General features: G+C 37.4%; 1 non-coding gene across 1 annotated transcript; it reads right to left on the bottom strand.

The window, feature by feature from the left end:
- Positions 1-1,558: 1,558 nt before the first annotated feature.
- LOC114204912 (U6 spliceosomal RNA) lies at positions 1,559-1,664 on the bottom strand. The gene has a single exon (XR_003608267.2). It is a non-coding gene; the product is annotated as a U6 spliceosomal RNA (small nuclear RNA).
- Between the last annotated feature and the right edge of the window lie 4,868 nt (positions 1,665-6,532).

Consider the following 6,532-nt stretch of genomic DNA (forward strand, 5'->3'; position numbering starts at 1 on the left):
AAGTTGTGTGTTTCTAGGAATTTATCCATTTCTTTTAGGTTTGCAATTTGTTCATGTATAATTGTTCATAGTAATCTTTTATGATTTTTTCCCTGTGGTATCAGTTGTAACTTCTCTTTCACTTTTTATTTTATTTGCGTTCTTTTGCTTTCTTTTCTTGATGAGTCTGGCTAGAGGTTCCTGATTTTCTTTTTATCTTTTCAAAGAACCACTTTAAGTTTCATTAATCTTTTCTATTTTTTTAGTCTTTATTTCATTTATTTCTGCTATGATCTTTATTGTTTTCTTCCTTCTACTAACTTTGGGTTTGTTTATTTTTGGTTTTTGTTTGGTTTCTTTGGGAGTAAAGTTATATTATTTGAGCCTTTCCTTGTTTCTTGAGAACTTTGAACTTTCCTCTTAGAACAGTTTTTGCTGTGTCCCATAGATTTTAGAAAATTATGTTCCCATTTTCAATTTGTCTCAAGGTATTTTTTGTTTTCCTCCTTGATTTCTTCATTGACTTCCTCTTTGAATGCTTCGTTGTGTGTTTAGAAGCATGTTGTTTTAGGCTCCACATGTTTGTGTTTTTTCCAGTTTTCATCTTGTAATTGATTTCTAGTTTCATACCATTGCAGCCAAAGAAGATGCTTGATCTAATTTTAATCTTCTTGCATTTATTAAGACTTGTTTTGTGGTCTAACATGTGGTCTATCCTGGAAAATGTTTCATGTGCATTCGAAAAGAATGTGTTCTGCAGTTTTTGGATGAAATATTCTGTATATATTAAGTTCATCTAGTCTAATGTGTCATTTAAGGCCAACGTTTCCTTACTAATTCTGTGTCTGAATGATCTATCCATTGGTGTAAGTGGGGTTTTTTAGTCCCCTACTATTAGTGTATTACTGTCCACTTCTCTCTTTATGTCTGTTAATATTTGCTTTATACATTTCAGTGCTCCTAGTTTGGGTGCATAAATATGTATGAATGTTACATCCTCTTCTTGGATTGACCCCTTTATCATTATGTAATATCCTTCTTTGTCTTGTTACAGCCTTTGTTTGAAAGTCTGATATTATTTGATATGAGTATTGCTACTCTGGCTTTCTTTTTGTTTCCATTTGCATGGAATATTCTTTTCCATCCCTTTACTCTCAGTCTATGTGTATTTTTAGATCTGAAGTGAGTCTGTTATAGGCAGCACAGAGTTGGGCCTGGGTTTCTTTTTATCCATGCAGCCACTCTATGTCTTTTGATTGCAGCACTTAGTTCATTTATATTTAAAGTAATTTTTGCTAGGTATATATTTATTGCCATTGTGTTCATTGTTTTTTGGTTGTTTTTGTGGTTCTCTGTTCCTTCTTCTCTCAGTCTCTTTTCTTGTGGTTTGATGGTTTTCTTCAATGTTATGTTTGTTATGTTTTTTGTGTTTCTATTATAGGTGTTTGGTTTGTGGTTATCATGAGGTTCATATATGTGTGTGTGTGTGTGTGTGTGTGTGCTATATATACACACACACACATATGTATATATGGCTGTCTGATTTAAGTTGATGGTCATTTAAGTTCAAATGCATTCTAAAAGTATGGGACCCCTCATGAATTTGCATGTCATCCTTGCGCAGGGGCCATGCTAATCTTCTCGGTATCATTCCAATTCCAGAGTGATAAATTGATCAGTAATTGTCAAAAACGACAACTCTGAGTGAAAAGTACATTTTATTAGAGGACCCAATATAAATTTAATTTATATATCTTCCTTTAATTTAATAATTATAATATGTACATTAAATCACTGTATTGAAGTGCAATATTTTAATAAAACAATATTTACCTTTACTACCTGCAATATACTTCTTTTCTCTTTTTATTGTTGGTGGTCGTTAAATTAATTCCATGACCTGCTAAGTGGGTCACAGCACACAGTTTAAAATCTCTGATCTAGGGCGCCTGGGTGGCTCAGTTGGTTAAGCAACTGCCTTCGGCTCAGGTCATGATCCTGGAGCCCCGGGATCGAGTCCCACATTGGGCTCCCTGCTCAGCAGGGAGTCTGCTTCTTCCTCTGACCCTCTTCCCTCTCGTGCTCTCTATCTCTCATTCTCTCTCTCTCTCTCAAATAAATAAATAAAATCTTTAAAAAAAATAGTAAAATAAAATAAAATAAAATCTCTGATCTAGGTCATTAATTCATTCAATAAGTATTTATTCAACACTAGCATGTGCCAGGTTGCCAGGTATTGTTCTAAGTTCAGCAGAGAACCAAACAGAAAAGAATTCTTGCCCACATAGAGCTTACATTCTGAAAGTGGGAACACACACACACACACGTTATAATATGTGATATATATGAAATATCCCTATAAACTATATGGTATGTCAGATGGTGTAGCAGTTATCATTGGTGCCATATCCATAACCCTGAATATTATATCATATCATCACTTTGGTGTGCTTCTTCCTATTCCAGGGGCCAAGATCTGCATGTCTTTGCTTTGAGACTTTTCCAAAGTCACAGAAGGCTTATTTGCCCACCTTGAGGAAAAGCAGAATTAATACTCCATCCCCAAGAAGCCTACAGCCAATGACTAATGGAAATTGGTGTAAAAATGCCCCAGCTTCTTCTCCACTTAAGTGGGGTAACTTTGAAGCATCTCCCAAGAAACCACTTATACTTGAAATCTTAGGGTAACTCAAACTGTGAAAGAAGATGACACATGTTATAATAAAAAATTAAATAGGAAAAGAAGTAGGGAGGTCCATAGGGGATAATTTTAAATGGGGAGATCTGGGAAGGCCTCACTGATAAGAAATCAGTGCTATTTGAGGAAAGGGCTGAAGGCAGGAGGGGAGAAAGATATGTGGATATGGAAGAGAGAAGATGTTTCAGACAAGGGGAACTGCAAGTGTAAAGGTCCAGAAGCAAGAGTAAGGAGACCAGTACTGGTCTAAATGGACTAAATGTTTGTATCACCCCAAATTCATAAAGCCCTAATTTGCAATGTGATGGTATTTGGAGATGGGCCTTCCTTTGGCAGGTAAGGAGGTTTAAATGAAGTCATGAGAGGGGCGCTTCGGTGGCTCAGTCATTAAGCTTCTGCCTTCAGCTCAGGTCATGATCCCAGGGTCCTGGGATCGAGCCCCACATCGGGATCCCTGCTCGGTGGGAAGGCTGCTTCTCCCTCTCCCACTCCCCCTGCTTGTGTTCCTTCTCTCGCTGTGTCTCTCTCTGTCAAATAAATAAATAAAATCTTATAAAAGAAGTGAAGTCATGAGAATGGATCCCCTTGATGAGATTAGTGCCCTTAGGAAGGGATGAAGGGAACCAGTCCTCTCTCAACCATGTAGGAATATAGCAAGAAGGCATCTGTCTATGAATGAGGAGGAGAGCTCTCACCAGAACCCGACCATGGTGACATCTCGATCTCAGACACCCAGCTTCTGGAACCAGGAGAAATAAATTGCTGTTTAAGCCACCCATGATATCTACGCTATTCTGTTAGAGCTGCCCTAACTGACTAAGGCTACCAATGGTATGACAGCAGGAAAAGACAGGAGATTCATGGGAGAGGTCTGAGATATAAGAGGCATATCTAAGTAGACACTGTTAACCTCACCGTTTTGTTTTCTGACTATATATTACCGATTAAGGATTGTACATCTGGAAACCTGATTCAAAAGTATACCATGTTATTTAAAGTCAGGAAATGTGGTAATAGCAGGCAGGCAAAGAAGCTGACAGAAATGTCAGGGGTTGTGTGTGAACATTTCAGAACTTTTACCAACACTCATATATGTTGTTGTTGTTGTTGTTGTTTTAAGTAAGCTTTCTAAAAATAAAGAATAAAGTAAGCTTTCTATATTGACTTGCATGGTCTCCCATTATTAATTAAGTCTTACTGCAAGGCTTTAGGGGTGCATTTCCAGTCATTAGCTGATCTGGACCTTCACCTGGGCTGCTTATGGCACAATGCAGTTGTCTTTTGGCATCAGTTTTCTCATCTAAAAAATGGCTCTACCAGCCTTGACCACAACTGACACGATCATACTGTTTGATAAACACTCATTCATTCCCTTTAGGAAGAGGAGGGGCCAAAAGAACAGTAAGAGAATAAAGGGGGTTGAGAAATAACTTTTGCCTTGTTATGGAGAAAAAGAACTCCTCTGACTTTTTTACAGTCACATTTTAGAGAAGGGAATCCCTTTTATGCTAATCCAAACAGACAGCCCATCTTTGCTTAAACTCTTTCAGTGATTTCCACCTCACTGCTTTGCAAAATGGTCATTCCAATTCTCATGCCCCACTGATTATATTAAAAGTTCTCCATTATTTTGAATTAAAGTCTAAAGAACTTTCTAAGCAAATCAGAAGTATCTCTTTCATGTGACAATCCTTTTATGATTGAATAAAACCAACCTGCTTGCCTTGTTTTTCCTCTGCCAAACATCATCAGGTCTATAAGACATTCCACATATGATTGCAAGCACTTGAACATATCTTAGATGATTGACTTGTCAGCTATTATACTAACCATAAAGCTTACTGCACACCCAATGCTGTTCTAAATGCTTTTAGTTCAATTATCTCATTTAATATTCATGCAGTCTTGGGAGGTAAGTACAATTATTATTCCTATTTTATAGATGAGGACAATATGAAACATAGGAGGTAAATAATTTGCCTAATTACATAAAACCAATAAGTTGTGGAGCCAGACACTCAAACTTACCTAGTTTGACTCTAGAGCTCATATTATTCATTCATTCTGTTCTACCACCTGTCAAAAGTTCAGAAATAACAGAAGTAAAACCAATGAATCACTGAAGTGTACTTAGTAAAAGTTAATTGTGCAATCACCAAAAAGACAATTTGCAAACCAGGAGCACTCAAACCAAAACATGGAAAGAGGCTCAAGGGTACATTGTTATAAAGCAGCTTCTATCATGAGAAAACAGTGATTTTATTCTTCACAGTGATTGGTTATAATATTGGAATTTTCTTAAATAATGAGGAATTGGTCAATGGTTACCTTATGTCAACCTTGAGAAACAGTTTAAGTTTTGCTTATGATTTTTAGAGGCACAAGCAAAAAATGACCCAGGTCAAGTTAGTCTTGAAAAAATAAGCTGTTAAGTTTTGTTTGTATGACTTAACTGGTTTTGTCTACTCAGGGAATTTTCAAGGCAAGGATCTGTTTGTTTTTTATTTTAACACACCTATCCACTAAAGAACTCGTGGTTAGTTAGTATGAGTCCAGACTAAGATTCAGACCTTCCAGCTCCTAGTCCAATGCTCTTTTCACCATGTCACATTATCCTGAGTGTGGATAGCATGCCCTTGGGAGAAAGTAAGGGGGTTCAGGGGAGCGAGAACTGGGTATAGAATTCCCAAATCCGAATCCCCAGAAGAACTGGATATCAGTTGATCTTTCACTTCTGTTACCAAAAATAACCTTCCCTATTTCTGAATTTAGTCAGGAAAAATGTACATTGGCAAAGACAAAAAGGTAGTCTTGCTCTAGAAAAGACTTCTAAGATTCTCCCTAATTCTCACACCTTAGGCCCCAGTGAAGACAAAGATCAGGGAAGTCTTCACTTCTAACCAGGAAGGAAGCTGTGGCCTCCAGCCACAGATCCTTGTCACCTAAAGCTGTTGAGATGGTGAAAATTCAATGGTGAAAGCTTCTTTTGTGTGGTGTTTTCCTTCTTCCCCAAAGAGCTGAGAGGTGGAGTAAGGAGAAAGGGAGGGCCTCAGCTTATAAAGCTGAATCTGAAAGAGTTCATCAAGAAAGTGAACTCTCAGAAAGAGCTCATGAAACAAAATCTCAGAGAAAGGAACCAAAGAAGGAGACAGAGATGACAATTGTCAATAGCATGGCAGCAGGCAGGGTGGTCTACTCAATGTGAAACTCAGCCCATGCCATGTTGCTCAATGCCCCAGCGTCTTCCTTCTTCCCTCACAACCCAGAAGACTTAATTCAGAAAGGCACTGCCGTCTCCTCATTCAGAACTCTGCTGAACTTATATTATCAGAGAGGCTCATCTTGACTCTCTGACTTAATTAAAACTCTATCCCATTTCTCTACTTTGTTTTAGTTCTTAGCATATACCACTCCCTGACATATGGTTTGCTTGTTTTTAGTCTCTCCTCCCCCCCAACTCCAGCATATAATACCATGGAAGACATCTCAGACTGAGTCTAACTTTTTTCCTGCTATAATCCAGCAACTAAAACTGAAACTGGTAATTGTTGGTGGATGAATGAAAGAATTAATGAATGAAAAAAAATGAACAAAATTAGGAGGAAAAAAAGAAAGCAGATAGGTAAAGACATCTCAGACTGAGTCTAACTTTTTTCCTGCTATAATCCAGCAACTAAAACTGAAACTGGTAATTGTTGGTGGATGAATGAAAGAATTAATGAATGAAAAAAAATGAACAAAATTAGGAGGGAAAAAAGAAAGCAGATAGGTAAAGATGAATAATTTCAACAGTAAGGAGACCTGAAAAATGAAGTTTGTAACCCAAATATCGATAGGAAGACGGGGCAAGATGAG

This window comes from Eumetopias jubatus, unplaced genomic scaffold (genome assembly GCF_037043125.1).
Source record: "Eumetopias jubatus isolate StellerSeaLion01/CBP00866 unplaced genomic scaffold, mEumJub1_p1.0 scaffold_5, whole genome shotgun sequence".
NCBI lineage: Eukaryota > Metazoa > Chordata > Mammalia > Carnivora > Otariidae > Eumetopias > Eumetopias jubatus.